General features: G+C 34.4%; 1 protein-coding gene across 5 annotated transcripts in view; it reads left to right on the top strand.

The window, feature by feature from the left end:
- The window catches only part of CNTN1 (contactin 1), a 370,073-nt gene that overhangs the window by 45,029 nt on the left and 304,095 nt on the right, over positions 1 to 20,949 (top strand). The window contains exon 2 of one of the 5 annotated variants that reach the window (XM_057557626.1): positions 2,046 to 2,128. The exons of the other annotated variants lie outside the window; for them this stretch is intronic. The gene's annotated coding sequence lies outside the window, so the exon portion shown is untranslated. The remainder of the gene's footprint in view (positions 1 to 2,045; positions 2,129 to 20,949) is intronic. 5 annotated transcript variants of the gene reach the window in all.

The following is a 20,949-nucleotide window of genomic DNA, read 5'->3' as shown; positions in this document are numbered from 1 at the left end:
AAATGATAACTATGTGCCCAGCTTTCACTCACTCACTCTTGTCTACTTTTTTAAACTTTTCAGTGTAAACTTTAGCATCAAATTTGAGTGGGGGGAAGGAAAAAAATAGCTCAGCAAAACAGTTTGCTGTTAGAAGATTTTGAAAATACTTTGGTGTGAATTATTTTGGTTTCCTTTGAAGTTTTAATACTGTTGGTGTTTTTACTGATTTGTGTTCCCCCCATTCTATATTATCACAAAGAGAAATTTGTTTGATGACACTACAAAAAAAAAGTTTAAAAGCCATTGTCTGGGTTTAGAAATATACACTTGACAGAAAGTTCCCTTGCAGGGTTTACAGGACCTGGAGTTAATTAATTCAATTCGTTTAGGATCTGCAGAGTCTTGTGGTTTAGTTAGATTTCAATGGGGTTGAAATTTTGTACAAAATATGGCTGATGACTTGCCAATAAAACCTCAACATAAAGTAAAATAGATTCTCATAGCACACTGAATGAGAAACCAGATCTTTTATAAAACTGGTAGAGGGGTATTTTTATTTTATGTTCTATTTTCTGCTTCACTTTGGAAATTCTACTTGTTTGCACATAATTCAATTCTTAACATTCATTTTGCTTCAACCTGTCATTCTACTTAATTAAAAACAAAAACAAAAGCAAACGTTTGAGCACCTATCATGTTCAAGCCACTCTACTGGATTCAAGAATATTAGAGCATTCAGACAACTCTGTTTCCTTAAGGAATTCATATTCTGGTTAAGGAAACAGACTATATGCTTTTTGGCAGAAGGATTAATTTACTAATTGAACAAATGTTTATTGAGCATTTCCAATATACTGAATTAGAGACACATTTGTAAAAAGGATGAGGAGTTGGGTGTTTGGTAGCATCAAAAAGTAATAAAAGTAAGTTCAGATAATGATAAATTCTAAGAAGACAAAAAAACAGGGGAAGGGTAGAGAGTGGTTATGTGTGCATGAATGTGTGTGTGTGTGTGTGTGTGTGTGTGTTTGTGTGTGTGCTGGTGAATATTTTACAAAAGATGGTCAGAGAAGGTCTCATGAGAGAAGTAGGCCAGGAAAAGATGTGGAGAAATTAAAGACAAAGAAGGATTACAGTGCAGGGGCCCATGAGCCTAGTGAGTAAGGGCAGAATGACAAATCCCAGAGCAGAAATGAGGAGGCAGTGTGGGTAGGTACAGAGTGATGTGTGATGCTTTTGTCTTTTCTTCTAAGTATAGGAACACACTAGAGGGTTTTCAGCAGGGTTGTGACCTGATAAGATTGCATTTTTAAAATATCAGTTTGGCTGCTGTATGGAGAATGAATTGCAGAGGGCAAAAGGAGAAATAGTCTAGTCAGAAGGTTATTGCAGTAAAATAATAGCATAAACAACAATACAAATAAGTTATGAGAAAAAGTAAGTCATACTTAATGCCAATGGACTTAACTTTGATTTGCTGTTAAAGAAATGTTCCTTAATAGGAGTCTGTGATACAAAGAAGGGCAAGTCCATCACAGGCAATGGAAAACTGTTTTGGTAAAAGAGGTCTGAGTTTACATTACCTCTTTCTGGGCAATGAGTAGTACTAGTTGAGTGAAATGGAGTATCTATGAAGAAGAATATTAGGCAATAAATCTGTGTAGCCAAGAGACCCGGATTGTGGAGAACATAAAATACAAGTTTAGGAATTAGTTCATTCTGTAGGCAGCAGAAATAACTGTAGATATCTGAAGAGGACAATGGAATGCACAGTTTGGTGCTTTAGACAAGTTGATCTAGCAGTGGTTTGTAGTATTTTTTGAGGTACTATATTGGATGCAAGAGGATCTACTAGGGAGAAAAGTATCCTGAGGGATATGAGGTGAGCATCTGGGCAGAGGCCAGATTTCATTGTTAGGTGAGAGACAATAGAAAGAAAGTATTAATGTAATGGGTTGAAGGAGAAGGAAGGATGAAAGGTAACTCCAAGTTTATATAGAATATACGTATCACCTTTAATTCTTCAACAAACTGATGACGTAGGTAATATTCTTATTTTACAGATGAAGAAACTGAGGTGCTCAAGGCATAATAGCTTGCCAAGTTCTCAGAGCTAATGAGTGTCAGATGGGATTTTTAAACCCAGGTAAATTATATAACACTGTCCCCAAAATGCTCTGAAATAATTTAACGTTTCTAAAGATTGATTGTGTATGCATATTGTACTGTGTTCTCAAGATATTTATTTTCATGGAATAGTCGTTATACTTGATAACTGCTGTGCTCATTTACAAATACTGTTGATGGTGTACTCCAGATATTTAAAGCAATCAAAACTGTGTTTAAATAGAAATTTGGCTTTTATTCTCATTGTTTTCATTTAATCACAAAATAATGTTAATGTATTGGTTTCTAATGTCTTATATATTATATGTTTTATTGCATCTGTTCCCTTATTGATTTAATCAACTATAACACTCTTATTGTAAACCAACACACAGATAAAAAAGTGGGATAAAGTCAAAGGAATCAAATTGAGGAAACAATTTAGCAGGAGAGAAAATGCTTTTAAAATAAGTTTAAATAGTTTAAACTTACAACTTAAAATAGTTTAAAAATTATAGGTGCAATATGTATTTTTAATCTATCTTTTCTTGCCAAGTTAACATTAAAATGTGTTAGACCCGAAAATAGATAGAACACCCCTTAGGTTCTTATACCTGGTCTTATACAATAGCATTCTTTGATATTAATGAGCTATTTCAATTTAATTCTTTCAGTTATTATAGAAATGATGAACTTGGTGTTCTGACTTATTTGTTCTATCTAAAGAGCACTAATACTTTATTATCTCTCTGGAATTTGATTCCATTTTGTAAGAACAGTTCAGGGACTGAATTATCTAATAATTGTACAGAACTGACCCTTTCTAAATATTTAATGTAAATCACCATAAATTAATATTTATTGATTTCACACAGTGGACCAGGTATTGTAGCAAAGTAGATCTACAGTATATTTAAAGTAGACAGCCTATATCTTCATTGTCCACCTTTCAATGATATTTTTGACTGAAAAATATTTCTTTTGATTGTTATGCTTAGTCTTATACATGTTTTTGCAAATAGTATTGTGAATTATGTAAATACTAATTGAGATAGCTTTCAAATGAAGGAAATAAGGCTTCTGTTGGGTGGCTATGAGCCAGAATATAAGTTCAGTTCAATAATTTTTTTCATTAATAACCTGGTAGATGTGAGGTCCTGAGTGAGCACTGAACAAAAAGAATATCTATATAACAACAATAGTGATAGTTACACACATTCATTCATTTAATGCTCCTAACAACCTTGGGAACCTGATCTTATTTATGATCACCCCATTTTCATGGATAATAAAAATGAGGTTCTAAGGTTAAATAACATGACCAAAAACATGGGATGGCAGAGCCACAATTATAATCCAAGTATGTATGACCATGAGTGCTATAAAATGCTCTTAAGTACTATATTTTTAAAGCAATTAAAAGGTATGTCAATTGGCTAATGAAAATGTTCGATAAAATAAGAATTTTCCTAAATTTTGATCAAGCCATGCAAGATATTATATTGATTGTTCCTTTTCCTTAGAATGTTACCATTGTTGTAGATTTATTTACTATATAATTTGGTCTATTCTTTGGAAAGATAATAGCATGGAAAGTAGATTTAAAGGGAAAAAATTGATATAGAAATATATATTTGGTAGTCACATGATATAGTGCAGATAAAAATTAGGAGGGTCTGAGATAAATTCATTAATTAGTATACTGGTGTAAATAGTAAAAACAAATAGTATAAACAATATTTAGTGAGTGCCTAATATGGGCTGAAGACTGGTGTAAGCACAAAGTCCTCAATCTCATTGAGCTTACATTTCACAAAAAGTAAGTGTATGTCAGGTGGTAATAGGTGCTGTGAAGAGCTGGGAGCATGCAGAAGAGGGGCTTTGGGGTTGGGGGGTTGGGGACAGGATTTTCACTATTTTTTATACTTGGTTAGGGAAGTCTTGAAACTGTCTTGAGATAGATGGAGTGATGTACTATGTCAAAAACTCCTACTACCTCCTATAAAATGAGAACAAAGGAATGACCATTAATTTGATGGTGTAGAAGTCTCCAGGGTCTTGAAAAACTATTGTATGGATTGGTAAGAAGATAAGCCTGATTGAATTGATTCAAGACGATATGAGAAGAGGAAAGGGAGATAGTATTAACAATTCTTTGAGTTTTGCTATAAAACAAAGCAGAGAAATGGAAGAGTAGTTGGATAGGAATGTGCATCAAGGAAGATTTGTTGTAATTTTTAAGATGAAAAAATTTCTTAAATCAGGTTGCATGTTGATGGGAATCATCCAGTAAAGAGGAAAAATCAAGGAGACAGGAGGTAGGGTGATATTCTGGAGTATTGTCTTTGAGTAGCTAAACAGGTATGGATGGCTTCCAAGTAGAGGAGGGATTAGTTTTAGGTAGAAGTAGGGCAGCTCATGCAAATTAACCAAAGAAAATATGTAATATATGGATACAGATGAAAGTAAGTGGGTGGATGTGGTACTAGCAACATTTAGAAGTTCTCTCTTGATTGCATTTTTTTAAAGAAATAGAAATCATAGATAGCTGAGAATCAAAAATAGAGAAAAATTCTAAAGAGGGGATAGAAGTGTGAAAACTCAAGAGAACTCAGTTTGGTGAAAGAGAATTATACAGAAAAAAATGTATTTTGAGGATGTTATGTTTAAGGTCCTGTGGGTCATTCAAGAAGAGAGGATATGCAATCCTTTTGCTTAGTCAGGAGATGAAGACTAGAAACAGATATGGGTATTAGTGGCATAGTTATAATAATTTAAACCATGATGTAGAAGATATGGACAGAGAGAATGAGCAAAGTGAAGAGAGGAAGCCAAGGTCATAATTAAAATATTTCATCATTTGTTTAGGTAAGGGAAGAGTGCCAGCAAAGGAGAAAATATAAAACAACAACAAAATAGAGAGGGATAAAGAAAACTAAGATAAGGTAACTAGATGAACATTTACAAGAGAGTGTTCAGTTTTTGGTTTTGTTTTTAACATCTTTATTGGAGTATAATTGCTTTACAATGGTGTGTTAGTTTCTGCTTTATAACAAAGTGAATCAGCTATACATATACATATACCCCATATCTCTTCCCTCTTGCATCTCTCTCCGTCCCACACTCCCTATCCCACCCCTCTAGGTGGTGACAAATCACTGAGCTGATCTCCCTGTGCTATGCGGCTGCTTCCCACTAGCTGTCGGTTCTACATTTAGTAGTGTATATATATCAATGCTACTCTCTCACTCCGTCCCAGCTTACCCTTCCCCCTCCCCATGTCCTCAAGTCCATTCTCTACATCTGCGTCTTTATTCCTGTCCTGCCTCTAGGTTATTCGGAACCTTTTTTTTTATATATATAGATTCCATATATATGTGTTAGCATACAGTATTTGTTTTTCTCTTTCTGACTTACTTCACTCTGTATGTCAGACTCTAGGTCCACCCACCTCACTACAAATAACGCAATTTCATTTCTTTTTATGGCTGAGTAATATTCCATTGTATATATGTGCCACATCTTCTTTATCCATTCATCTGTCGATGGACACTTAGGTTGCTTCCACATCCTGGCTGTTGTAACTAGAGCTGCAATGAACATTGTGGTACATGACTCTTTTGGATTCTTATGGATTTCTCAGGGTATACGCCCAGTAGAATTGCTGGGTCATATGGTAGTTCTATTTTTAGTTTTTTTAGTTTTTTAAGGAACCTCCATACTATTCTCCAGAGTGGATGTATCAATTTACATTCTTACCAACAGTGCAAGTGGGTCCCTTTTTCTCCACACCCTCTCCAGCATTTCTTGTTTGTAGATTTTATGATGATGGCCATTCTGACCAGTGTGAGATGATATCTCATTGTAGTTTTGATTTGCATTTCTCTAATGATTAATGATGTTGAGCATTCTTTCATGTGTTTCTTGGCAATCTGTATATCTTCTTTGGAGAAATGTCTATTTACATCTTCTGCCCATTTTTGGATTGGGTTGTTTGTTTTTTTAATATAGAGATGCATGAGCTGCTTGTAAATTTTGGAGATTAATCCTTTGTCAGTTGCTTCATTTGCAAATATTTTCTCCCATTCTGAGGGTTGTCTTTTTGTCTTGTTTATGGTTTCCTTCTCTGTGTAAAACTTTGAAGATTCATTAGGTCCCATTTGTTTATTTTTGTTTTTATTTCTGTTTCTCTAGGAGGTGGGTCGAAAAGGATCTTGCTGTGATTTATGTCATAGAATGTACTGCCTCTGATTTTCCTCTAAGAGTTTGACAGCGTCTGGCCTTACATTTAGGTCTTTAATCTATTTTAAGTTTATTTTTTGTATGGTGTTAGGAAGTGTTCTAATTTCATTCTTTTACATGTAGCTGTCCAGTTCTCCCAGCACCACTTATTGAAGAGGCTGTCTTTTCTCCATTGCATATTCTTGCCTCCTTTATCAAAAATAAAGTGACCATATGTGTGTGGGTTTATCTCTGGGCTTTCTATCCGTTCCATTGATCTGTATTTCTGTTTTTGTGTCAGTACCGTATTGTCTTGATTACTGTAGCTTTGCAGTATAGCCTGAAGTCTGGGAGCCTGATTCCTCCAGCTCCATTTTTCTTTCTTAAGATTGCTTTGGCTATTCGGGGTCTTTTGTTTTTCCATACAAATTGTGAAATTGTTTGTTCTAATTCCGTGAAAAATGCCCTTGGTAGTTTGATAGGGATTGCACTGAATCTGTAGATTGCTTTGGATAGTACAGTCATTTTCACAATGTTGATTCTTGCAATCCAAGAACATGGTATATCTCTCCATCTATTTGTATCATCTTTGATCTCTTCCATAAGCATCTTATAGTTTACTGCATACAAGTCTTTGGTCTCCTTAGGTAGGTTTATTCCTAGGTATTTTATTCTTTTTGTTGCAGTGGTAAATGGGAGTGTTTCCTTAATTTCACTTTCAGATTTTTCATCATTAGTGTATAGGAATGCAAGAGATTTCTGTGCATTAATTTTGTATCCTGCTACTTCACCAAATTCATTGATTAGCTCTAGTAGTTTTCTGGTAGCATCTTTAGGATTCTCTATGTAGAGTATCACGTCATCTGCAAAAAGTGACAGCTTTACTTCTTCTTTTCTGATTTGGATTCCTTTTATTTCTTTTTCTTCTCTGATTGCTGTTGCTAAAACTTCCAAAACTATGTTGAATAATAACGGTGAGAGTGGGCAACCTTGTCTTGTTCCTGACCTTAGAGGAAATAGTTTCAGTCTTTCACTATTGAGGGTGATGTTGGCTTAGGGTTTGTCATATATGGCCTTTATTATGTTGAGGTAAGTTCCCTCTATGCCTACTTTCTGGAGGGTTTTTATCATAAATTGGTGTTGAATTTTGTTGAAAGCTTTCTCTGCATCTATTGAGATGATCATATGGTTTTTCTCCTTCAGTTTGTTAATATGGTGTATCACATTGATTGATTTGCGTATATTGAAGAATCCTTGCATTCTTGGGGTAAACTCCACTTGATCATGCTGTATGATCCTTTTAATGTGCTGTTGGATTCTGTTTGCTAGTATTTTGTTGAGGAATTTTGCATCTATGTTCATCAGTGATATTGGCCTGTAGTTTTCTTTCTTTGTGACATCTTTGTCTGGTTTTGGTATCAGGGTGATGGTGGCCTCATAGAATGAGTTTGGGAGTGTTCCTCCCTCTGCTATATTTTGGAAGAGTTTGAAAAGGATAGGTGTTAGCTCTTCTCTAAATGTTTGGTAGAATTAGCCTGTGAAGCCTACTGGTCCTGGGCTTTTGTTTGTTTGTTGGAAGATTTTTAATCACAGTTTCAATTTCAGTGCTTGTGATTGGTCTGTTCATATTTTCTATTTCTTCCTGGTTCAGTCTCAGAAGGTTGTGCTTTTCTAAGAATTTATCCATTTCTTCCAGCCTGTCCATTTTATTGGCATATAGTTGCTTGTAGTAATCTCTCATGATCCTTTGTATTTCTCAGTGTCAGTTCTTACTTCTCCTTTTTCATTTCTAATTCTGGTGATTTGAGTCTTCTCCCATTTTTCTTGATGAGTCTGGCTAATTGTTTATCAATTTTGTTTATCTTTTCAAAGAACCAGCTTTTAGTTTTATTGATCTTTGTTATTGCTTCCTTCGTTTCTTTTTCATTTATTTCTGATCTGATCTTTATGATTTCTTTCCTTCTGCTAACTTTGGGGATTTTTGTTCTTCTTTTTCTAATTGCTTTAGTTGTAAGTTTAGTAGTTTATTTGAGATTTTTCTTGTTTCTTAAGGTAGGATTGTATTGGTATAAACTTCCCTCTTAGAAATGCTTTTGTTGCATCCCATAGGTTTTGGGTCATTGTGTTTTCATTGTCATTTGTTCCTAGGTAGTTTTTGATTTCCTCTTTGATTTCTTCAGTGATCTCTTGGTTATTAAGTAGTGCTTTGTTTAGCCTCCATTTGTTTGTATTTCTTAAAGTTGTTTCCCTGTAATTGATATCTAGTCTCATAGCATTGTAGTTGGAAAAGATAATTGATATGATTTCAATTTTCTTAAATTTACCAAGGCTTGATTTGTGACGCAGATATGATCTATCCTGGAGAATGTTCCATGAGCACTTGAGAAGAAAGTGTTTTCTGTTGTTTTTGGATGGAATGTCCTAAAATATCAATTAATTCCATCTTGTTTAATGTATCATTTAAAGCTTGTGTTTCCTTATTGATTTTCATTTTGGGTGATCTGTCCATTGGTGAAAGTGGGGTGTTAAAGTCCCCTACTATGATTGTGTTACTGTCGATTTCCCCTTTTATGGCTGTTAGTATTTGTCTTATGTACTGAGGTGCTCCTATGTTGGGTGCATAAATATTTACAATTGTTATGTCTTCTTCTTGGATTGATCCCTTGATCATTATGTAGTGGCCTTCTTTGTTTCTTGTAATAGTCTTTGTTGTGAAGTCTATTTTGTCTGATAAGAGAATTGCTACTCCAGCTTTCTTTTGATTTCCATTTGCATGGAATATCTTTTTCCATCCCCTCACTTTCAGTCTGTATGTGTCCCTAGGTCTGAAGTGGGTCTCTTGTAGACAGCATATATACGGATCTTGTTTTTCGATCCATTCAGCCAATCTATATCTTTTGGTTAGAGCATTCAATCTATTTACATTTAAGGGAATTATTGATATGTATGTTCCTATTACCATTTTCTTAATTGTTGTGGGTTTGTTATTGTAGGTGTTTTCCTTCTCTTGTGTTTCCTGCCTAGAGAAGTTCCTTTAGCATTTGTTGTAGAGCTGGTTTGGTGGTGCTGAATTCTCTTAGCTTTTGCTTGGTCTGTAAAGGTTTTAATTTTTCAATTGAACCTGAATGAGATCCTTGCTGGGTAGAGTAATCTTTGTTGTAGATTTTTCCCTTTCATCCCTTTAAATATGTCCTGCCACTCCCTTCTGGCTTGCAGAGATTCTGCTGAAAGATCAGCTGTTAACCTTATGGGGATTCCCTTGTGTGTTATTTGTTGTTTTTCCCTTGCTGCTTTTAATATTTTTTCTTTGCACTTAATTTTTGATGGTTTGATTAATATGTGTCTTGGCATGTTTCCTCTTGGATTTATCCTATATGGGACTCTCTGTGCTTCCTGGACTTGATTAACTATTTCCTTTCCCATATTAGGGAAGTTTTCAACTATAATCTCTTCAAATATTTTCTCAGTCCCTTTCTTTTTCTCTTCTTCTTCTGAGACCCCTATAATTTGAATGTTGGTGTATTTAATATTGTCCTAGAGGTCTCTGAGACTGTCCTCAATTCTTTCATTCTTTTTTCTTACTCTGCTCTGCAGTAGTTATTTCCACTATTTTAACTTCCAGGTCACTTATCCGTTTTTCTGCCTCAGTTATTCTGCTATTGATTCCTTCTAGAGAATTTTTAATTTCATTTCTTGTGTTGTTCATCATTGTTTGTTTGCTCTTTAGTTCTTCTAGGTCCTTGTTAAACGTTTCTTGTATTTTCTCCATTCTATTTCCAAGATTTTGGATCATCTTTACTATCATTATTCTGAATTCTTTTTCAGGCAGACTGCCTATTTCCTCTTCATTTGTTTCGTCTGGTGGGTTTTTCCCTTGCTCCATCATCTGCTGTGTGTTTCTCTGTTGTCTATTCAGATATTCCACAGATGCAGCGTACATAAAGTTGATTGTGGAGATTTAATCCACTGCTCCTGAGGCTGCTGGAAGAGATTTCCCTTTCTCTTCTTTGTTCGCACAGCTCCTGGGGTTCAGCTTTGGATTTGGCCCTGCCTCTGTGTGTAGGTCGCCTGAGGGCGTCTGTTCTTTGTTCAGACAGGATATGGTTAAAGTAGCAGCTGATTAGGTGGCTCTGTCTCACTCAGGCTGGGTGGAGGGAGGGATATGGGATGCAGGGTGAGCCTGCGGCATCAAAGGCTGGCATGACGTTGCAACAGCCTGAGGCGCGCCGTGTGTTCTCCTGGGGAAGTTGTCCCTGGATCACGGGACCCTGGCGGTGGCTGGCTGCACAGGCTCCCAGGAGGGGAAGTGTGGAGAGTGACCTGTGCTTGCTCACAGGCTTCTTTGTGTGTGCAGCAGCAGCCTTAGCATCTCATGCCCGTCTCTGTGGTCCACGCTGATAGCTGCAGCTCGCGCCTGTCTCTGGAGCCCGTTTAGGCAGTGCTGTTAATACCCTCTCCTTGCACACCACGAAACAAAGTGGTAAGGAAAAGTTTCTTGCCTCTTCGGCAGCTCCAGACCTTTTCTGGACACACTCCTGTCTAGCTCTGGCTCACTAGCCCCCTTCAGGCTGTGTTCATGCAGCCAACCCCACTCCTCTCCCTGGGATCCGACGTCCGAAGCCGGACCCTCAGCTCCCTGCCCTCACCCCCCAGGGGGAAGGAAGCACCTATTCACCTCTCGGGCTGGTGAGTGCTGGTCAGCACTGATCCTCTGTGTGGCAATCTCTCTGCTTTGCCCTCCGCACCCCTGTTGCTGCGCTCTCCTCCGTGACTCCGAAGCTTCCCGCCTCTGCCACCTGCAGTCTCCACCTGCGAAGGGCCTTCCTAGTGTGTGGAAACCTTTCCTCCTTCACAGGTCCCTCCCACTGGTACAGGTTTGTCCCTATTCTTTTGTTTCTGTTTTTTCTTTTTTCTTTTGCCCTACCCAGGTACGTGGGGAGTTTCTTGCCTTTTGGGAGGTCTGAGGTCTTCTGCCGTCATTCAGTAGGTGTTCTGTAGGAGTTGTTCCACATGTAGATGTATTTCTGATGTATTTGTGGGGAGGAAGGTGATCTCCACGTCTTACTCTTCCGCCATCTTGAAGCTCTTCCGAGTGTTCAGTTCTTAAATGAGTTCGAATAGGATGCAGACTAAAAATAGACCATTGCATTTTGAAAATTAGGAGTCTATTGATTATCTAACTGGCAATTATTTCTGAGGAGTGGTGGGTGTAAAGCTATAATCTAATTGGCTGAAGTTTTAAGGTATTTGGCCATGACTGTGGAAGGAAACATCCTAAGAGGTTAGTAGCTGTAAAATGAGGTGGAGTCCAGGGATTATTTAGATTTTAATAAAAGTTTATTAAATATCCCCTCAGTGCCAGACACCATCCAAGGCGGCCTTGAACAAAGTGGATGCTGTAAACAGAAGTGACAAAACACCAGTCCTCAAATATCCTACATTCTAATTTAGGTTATTTCTTTAGCCTGAGAATCCTTGAGCATTTTTAAATTTTATATTAGGAGAAAGAGTCAAAAGAGAGAGAGGAATAAAAGAGGTGATTCAAGGCGTGACAGAGTGAAGGGAAGTTCACAAAGTGCATGGAGTCATTGATAAGAGGAAGCCACTATAAAATGCAAAAAAAAAAAAAAAAACACCTGGATTTTCAGTTTATGGCATTTACGTGAACAAGGATTTTGCACAGAAACACAGTGGTTCAGTGAGAACAATATAATAGGTTTCAGAAGATTGTGATTCTATCCCCACACTTAACTAACTATATAAACAGAGGAAAGGCCCTTGAGGGACCATGGTTGCTTCTGTGTAAATTAACGGTATCTGTTCAATAGCAAGGTGTTCTTACATTGGTTAAATGAGATTATAGATTCTCTAAAGAGCCTTATAAGTCAAAACTTTTATTATAAGAAAATGGTAATTGACAGGGCACATCTGCAAATCTTGTGACCTATATTTTGTGGTTCTTACAATTTGATTTTTATAATCATTATTTTTATTTATTAGACTATAATTGTAGTAAAAATTCATATTTTTATTTGATATTTTAATGTTTTTATATTTGTAAAATACGTTTACATTTATAAAACACTTGATTGTTTATTATGAGCAAGTTAACAAAATAAATTTAGAATATATAATTCCCCTTGACAACTGTGCACTAATACAAGAACAAAGACATTATTATGCCTTGTATGATCACATGTTACAATAGATGAGCCTTGGCTTACAATGACTGCTTTGTCTGATGTTTATTAGCCCATGCCTTGGTGCAGTTGAACTTGTCCTAAATTCACTGTTTCAGAACTACAACGTGTATAGTACATTCATTATCCTGTGAATAATACTCTCTGGCTTGAGTCAAGAGACTATAACCTTAGGACTTCTAATGTTCTTTTCTTATAGGTTCTAGAAACTCCTGCTAAAATGTTGAAATATGTAAAGACATTAAAATAGTTCAAATGGAAGAAACTTCATCTGATACAATTTTGAAAAATAACTATGTAATCTGTATAGAATGAGAATTATCCCTCATTTTCCCTCTTGGTGCAAGCATTAATGAATGTCATCTGAGTGTGGATTTCAATTTGTCATTATTCTATTTAATTCCAAATAAGACAATTCCATGATACACTAACTTTTTTATAATTCTAATCACTATTACTGGGAGTTTCCAATAATTCTGAGATTATTACTTATGTTTTAAAATGATATCACAAAAGTTAAAGACAAAAAATTTGAAGTGTAATATTTTAAATGCTAGAATGCCTTAGAATCTTCTTAGACATATAACATCTGATTTATAAAAACAGTAATGCTCTTTCCCCTTAATCTCTTCTATATTACTAAGTAAACAAATAAATACTTAAATTCAGAAATATTCTATGACTGCCCAGCTACATGTTTGGAATGTAGAGCCTAGAATCTCTTCACTACTGCAGTATATGTCATTGCTTTTGGTGGTTTTAATAATTAATTCTGCAAATATGGTGGTGAGGATAGAGTGAGATTTGGCTCAACCCTGCAATAAGCTAGTTTTTCCTGTGCAAGGGGCTGCAAACCATGTGTCTACCCTGAGGCTCTGGTGATTCTGCCCAGTTCCCCCTAAACAGGGTGAAGAGAAAGAAACTTTACTCTCCTTCCCAACTTGCCTCCTTCCTTTTCACCATCTTCATCTTCAATATTTGTTGCTTTCTTAACTGCTATATACTGATTATACTTCTATAAAAAAGGTGGAAAATACTAAAGAAAACTATAATTACTCATAGCTCTGTAACTCAGAATAACCAGTCTTAATACTCTATCCAATCATCTTTTGGTATATTATTTATAATGAACACTGTAATGAATATTTTAGAAAAATTAGACCACTTACTTGATACTGTTTTTTAACCTATGTTTAGATTTGGCAGTGTGCTTGGAGCAACATCATCTATCCTTACATATTCTTCAAGATTATGATTTTTAATTGTTCTATCACATGCTAACATAAGGATGTATTACAATTTATTTAGTTAATCTACTGTTGGAAATTTATATTGTTTTTACTTTTTTGCTGTTATAAAATAACCATATTTTTTAGACTTTGCTTCATATTGCCAAGTTACCTACAGGAAGTTATCAGTTGATATCCCAACTTAGTATGAAAATCCTCACTTCCTTGTATGTTTCACAATACTGAGTACACTATACTTATAGATAGATATATAAATAAAGAAGTCTGTGTGTGTATGTTGTATATGTGTATGTATGTATATATGATAAAGTATAATATATAAAACATATAAGTAATGATGGTGTTTTATTTTTTGTTTTATTTTATATTATTAAATATTTGTAAAGTGAAACTTTCATATATTACTGCCTATCTCTATATCTTCTTTTGAAATTATTAATCATGTGCTGCCCAATTTTTTCTTCTGAGCAATAATCTGTAAGAGTTATTTGTGTTTTAATGATATTTTCCTTTTCCTATTATCAGTATGTTGCAAATTTTCCCCAGATTGTCAAAAAGTTCACAGTTTAAAAAAAAATCTACCTGCTTTCTTTTTTGTTTTGAAATGCCATAATGATTTCATCTGATGTTAGGTCTGTTTACATACTTCTAGTCCATAAAAAAATTCTATTTCTATTTTATTACCATTTTTATATTATTGTTGCTTTATAGTAGAGTCTAATACTTTTAATACAACCACACCCATATAAATTCTGTTTTTTAAATTGCTTGATTATTCTTGCTATTTATTCCTTTATTCGTCCAGAAAAAAAAAACACACCTATTTATTTTCTTTTTTCGTATTTACTCATTTCTTACTTTACTTATTTCTTTATTCTTCTAAAAAAATATAGTTTGGAAAAGAGAAGTAACAGCAAGTTTGTATGTTAACGGAAACAAACAGTAGGTGTTGAAAAAAATTTTTGCTACAAGAAGAAAAGCGGAGACTTAATTGAGTAAGCTAGAGCAATGGGATCTTATGCACAAGTGGAAGTTCTGCTTCTGTAGAATAACACATGGTGTTTACTCAGTAAGGATGGCTATGGGGGAGGAAATGTTCACAGTCTAAGGAGAGGAAAGTAAGTACGAAATAGTAATCTAGGAGAATCTAAGAGAGTGAATGGCCTGGTTTAATAGCCCTTTTCAAGATATTGTTCATGAATGTAAGGTGAAACCATTCAGTATGATTATACAGTGTGATTTTTTTTCCAGCCATGTTTAGATACACGGCTGTAGGGAAAACAGGTGGAATTGATTTTGACTTGGGTTGGATTTAGTTAAGAATAGAGTGAAGCAAGAAAGAGACAAAGGAGTTGGAGTTTTATACAGTGAAGTGATTTAAGTGAAGTATCATGAAATTTATCACCAGTAAGGAAAGTGGTGAGGAGCTGAGTTGGGGATGAGGGACAGAAAACAGGTGGTACCTCCATAGATTGTAGGTCCTGGTGGGGAGGAGAATCACTGGAGTCATGGTACTTAGAGTGAGTGAACTGGGAAGAAAGAAGGTGGTAATCAAGGAGTATGATGCTATAAACTGAGACTATGGTGGGTTTTTTTTTTATTGTTATGACCAGAGGAGTTGAAGTAGTGTTGATAACAAGATCACTGAATGAGTGGAAATCAAGGACCCTAGAGGCCAGTGTGTTGAAGGAGTTATGGTTATAGATATTAAAGCCACCAAAGGCTGATATAAAATTAGTGTTGGAGATTGTGACAATAAGCAAAGATTTCTGAGAAATGGATATGTAGTTGTACGGGTACTGGATGGGCGACTTAATATTATGAGATTCAAAGCTGAGGGTTGTTAAGGAGACCTAGTGCACTAGATGTTTCCTATGCCTAGAATGTTTTCCCCCCAGACCTCCCAATACTTTGCTCCTTCTTATTCATTTATTGGGTCTTTGTTCAACTATCACCTCCTTCAAGAGGCTTTGCCACATACTCTAATCTAAAATAATCCCTCAAGGCATGCTCTACTTTGTATTTTACTTGTTTTATATTTTAATGACATTTATAACTAATTGAAAATATCTTGTTTATTTACTTCTTTTTATACACTGGTTCTCTTATAGAATATAAATATTTTGAAAACAGTGATTTTTCTTATCTTGGTTGTGGCTGATTTCCCAGACTTAAGATTTCTGGAACATAGTAGGCAGCCAATAATTAGTTGTTGAATGAATGAATGGATATTCATAGGGTTAAATAGTGTCTCCCACTTTCCTGTGACTTCTTCCAGAATCCAAATACACTTTCTTAAAGCCACCTTCCAATTCAGAGTATTCATTCTTATAAAAATTCCTATTTACAACCCTCTCCTCAAGAAATATGAATGAAAAACACAAGTAGGAAAAGGTACAAAAGTAAGCTTGTTCTGTTTGCCTTGTGATAGTTATTGAAGTTAGGACTCAAAGCTGTTGTCACTCATTACTTCAAGAAAGACTCACCAGTGGGATAATGAACTTGAAGTATAGTTATCTTCTGATTTATTGTTTTCAACTATCACTATACTGTTATACCTAGCAAATAACTAGCCAAAGATTAGCACTCCACAACAGTAAACTTGATGCTCCTCTCAGTATGACTATACCCTTTGCTCACTTTTTTTTGGAAATCAGACTAAGGATAAATTAAAAATCTTATTAGAAAAAAAGAAGGAAAAAACCCATTTATCTGTCTTCAGTTGTTCTTTCTTTATACAAAAATCTAAATATCTTTATATTTTTGTGCTAAATACAAAGTACTAGAGATAAACTTATGTTCTTATGTTTTGACTATAAGTAGAAATATCAAGTAAATAATTAACATGCTATTTAGTTTATGTATAATAAACTAGAAATAACATGGTATAGAAGAATGAGCTCTTGGTATCGTCAAGGATTAATTAAGACAACAAATGTAAATTAATTTCCCCTTCTTTTCTTTTTAATATACCAAATATGTGTTATTTATCTTCTTACACAGAATAAAATTATCCACCTTAATTTGATGCCCTAGGCGAGAAATTTTTTCCACATTGTATATGGTTATTATGTAGCATGATTCTAATTGTTGCTGTCCTATTTTTATAACGTGTCATTCTGTAATCACATCAGTAATTTAATGTTTCTAATCATTTACATTTTAAGCCTCTGGTATTATGAATATTTTACACAGTAGTTGATTTATGTTTATATACTCAGAATATTTCAAGTTCAAAACAAAGTGTTCTTTTGGTGTTTTGAGTATTTTATAGACAACTGAAAGAGAAATTTGCTTCTATTTTCAATTCTGCTGCCATTTATTGAGCACCTATCAAGTGAAAGGCTCTGTATTAGTCAGCTTGGGCTGCCATAGTAAATACCATAAACTGGGTGGTTTAAACAACAGAAACTTATTTTGTCACAGTTCTGGAGGCTGGGAAGTCCATCATCACGGTTGGGTTCTGGTGAGGGCTCTCGTCCTACTTTGCAGATGGCCACTTTCTCAGGGTCTCCTCACATGACAGAGCGAGAAGAGAACAAGCTCTTTGGTGTCTCTTCTTCTAAGGACATTAATCCCATTGTGAGGGTTCCACACACATGACCTCATCTAAACCTAATTATCTCCCAAAGACCTCATCCCCAATACCATCACTTTGGGGGGGTTAGGGCTTCAACATGTAAATCTAGGGGAAACAATCTAGACCAGAGTAGACCTTAAACTAAGAAACACACACTATTTTTTTGAAGTAAAAATCAGTTAGATTGCAATTGCAAGAGTTTACCACTATTTAGATTTCCTGTTGGAATGTGGTTCTTTACAGCTGCTTGAAAATTATGTTTTCTATAGATTATGAAACACTTATGGGCACTCTACACTATAAGGTTTTGCATCCAAACAGACTATGCAATCTGAGAATTTTTGTTCGTTTTTCTGTTTTATGAAAAAAAGTTTTTATATGTACAAAACTAGACAGAAAAGTTAATGAACCCTTATAAACACATGACCAGTTTCAACAGCTATCAACTCAAGATGAATGTGGTTTTCTCTATACTTCACCCGCTTGTACACAACTTACTGCAAATCTGGAATCAATCATTGTCTCCAAGTTCTATTATTTCTTTAGTATTTCAAGTTTTCAATTTTGTTACTGGGGGATTTTATTGCTACTAAGTTGGTTATTGTTTTTTTTTTGCTTGTTTTTCAGTTGACAGAGTAAGATAAATATGTTTTGTTTTGATTTTGAAAATTACATATATTCTTAGTTCCTACTGATTTTTACAATTGGAATTCAAGATTTGAGGAATTTTAGTTAATTACTTCGATCTTATATTCTCCCATGTCAAGAATCTCTGTGTCAGGAAAATCAGGGGTGATAAATTTATATTATCACAAAATCACATATTTATTTTTTCTAATGTTGTACATATAACAGTGTCTATAATGCCGACACTACCACCAACATTGTTATTACTGATAGAAGGTAATTTGCAGTTGTTTTGCCCGTAGAATAGCCCACTAGGAATCTGAAGTCAAATTACTGTGTATGTGTATTTTTAAAAAGTTTTTTTATAGTGAAAAGAACATGAGATCACCCTTTCCACAAATTTTTATGTGTACAATACAGTATTGCTAACTATAAGGACACTGTAGTACAGCAGATCTCTAGAACGTATTCATCTTGCACAATTGAGACCTCGTGCCCATTGGTTAGCAACTCCCCATTTGGAAGAGTTCCTCTCAGTGTGGTCATACCACCAACTGGGTACACATTTGGGATCCTTGGTTTCATTTTATTTTTAATTTTAGAATCTCCTTGTTTAAAATTTGGTTTTGTTTTATAGTCACCTGAAATATTTACATGGGTCAGTGACAAAAATGTAAAACAAATTATATTAAAAAAACTAACTAGTAGCTCATGTCTTATATCCCATTCTTTTCATCCCCTTATTTATCAAAAAATGTTTCCACTTACATTGTCATATATGTGTGTGTGTGTGTATATATATATATATATATATATACACACACACACACACATAAATACATATATACGCATACATATCAGTAGATGAATGGTAGCCCAAATAGGCCATATATATATATGTATGTATGTGTATATATATACATACATACATATACATATATATATATATATATATATATATATATATATATATATATATATATATAATATATATAGACACAGAGAGAGAGAGACAGAGAGAGAGATGTTATTGAAATGACAATCTGCTTTTCTTCCTCTAAGTGATTTGGTCATTGTATATGGATTCACCTCCCCCCAATTTTTTTTCTTTTTCTTTAAAGTCTGATAATTTTACTAGGATATGTTTTGGTGTGGGGTAGATTATTTTCCAAGGTATGTAGTATGAACTTTCAAAATATAGTTTCAAATCTTTTTCCTTTTTTTCAGGAAATGTTTTAGAATTGTAATTTTTGGTATTTGCTCTATGTTTTGTTTTTACTTTATAAGGATATAAATGAGCTACAGTTCAAATTATTCAGTTAATAGTGATTAACATAAGGTTTACCATATGCGATCAGTTTTGGCCAATACAATCAGAATTTTACTAGTTCCAATTATAGGTATGTTACACAGTATTTCCTCTTTGATCTCATAGTCAAAGACTAGGGATGCACTCTGTTACCTGGCTTCCCCAAATTCAACTTTACCCAAACTATGTGCCACAGAACATTGAAATGTTTCTTTGGTAAAATACTTACTCTATAAAATAAGTTGAGAAAAAAAGCTAGATTAGTCAAATTAAGCAGGCTTATTGAAAATGTGCATTATAATCTTCAGAGAAGATTACATGTAGCGTTCTTCTTCAGAGAAGCATATTTGTAACATTTCACAAATGTATCTGACAAGTAACATTTTTACAATAAACACATTAACATCTCTGAGATACAATTTGGAAGATATTGACTTAATTCATTTGCTATGGAACTGTCAACAAATTTATATAAACACATTCAATTTTTAATATTTTTCCATTTGTACCAATTTTTAGAAAAATATAATCTACAAATTAGTGCAGTAACACATTCTTTTATTTATGCAACGCTTTATTTTCTCATAAAATAGTAGGGTATCTTTTTAAAGTATATTTGACTTAGGAAATTATGATAATATAAGATTTATCTTTTCTCAATACTCACTAGAATACTTTTACTCTTTCATCTGCAGTTTTCCTTTTTCTTTCTTTTCTTTTTATTTTTTGCCTTGTAAAGTGTAAAATTTTAGTAAACTATTTCTAAGATATATAAGTCAATGAATTTTGATTACTGGCTCTCAACTTGGCATTGGAAATGTAGCATTAGACCATATTTTGAGTTTTATGTTATTTCTTAGATGGATGAGGTTAAGATACTCTGAAGAGTAAGAATTTTTTTACCTCTGATCTATAGGAGTTGCAAATACTAGTGTTCATTTGGTATTCATTTTATTATGATTATTATTTTAAACATCATTTTTACCTTAGCTAGAATTTTTTTTTTCTTTTTTTTTCTGTTCATTTGGATTTTGGGGAGCTCTGGTTTTGCAATAAATAATCATTAAAAGCTGAAATCATAGAGAAATTAGAGTGTTGTTTTGAATATGCTAAATTTGTAAGCTTAATCAAACTTTCAAATTAACAGCAGAACTTTAATATAAGCTGAGTGGCATGGGGGATAGCTGATTGCTCTGTGTTTGTCAGCATCAGTTGTTACCATGCACCTTGACTAGCATGGGCACCACAAGGTCTCCACGTTCCAGACTATACACTTTTGATTCCTCTTTAGTTCATAATCAAGCTCGACTGTATTACCCTTTGGGTTACTACAATTAAGCATGTATTTAACTTAAACTAGACCTTTTTCTTTCCTTCAGAAGAATACTGAGTACCTACATTATGTATTTCACTCCTGTAAATACAAAAAGTTCACTACTAAGTTAGCCATCTACAATTTCCAAAGAAGAGGAAATTCACTTTTCACACAAGAAAGACTGAGGGCAAGCTCTTGACATTTTATGGAATTCATTCATCAGAGATGGATTGCTAAGTGCACTCTTTAACTTTGTAAGTAACAATTAAGATGAGAAAGAAAAGAATTGGTCCATGGGCACACAGTAGACACTATCACCTTAGAGAACAGATTAGAATTTAAAATGATCTTAAAAATTC

This window comes from Balaenoptera acutorostrata, chromosome 11 (assembly GCF_949987535.1).
Source record: "Balaenoptera acutorostrata chromosome 11, mBalAcu1.1, whole genome shotgun sequence".
Taxonomy (NCBI): domain Eukaryota; kingdom Metazoa; phylum Chordata; class Mammalia; order Artiodactyla; family Balaenopteridae; genus Balaenoptera; species Balaenoptera acutorostrata.
The sequence above is the reverse complement of the archived record's forward strand: the minus strand, read 5'-3'. Positions and strand labels throughout refer to the sequence as shown.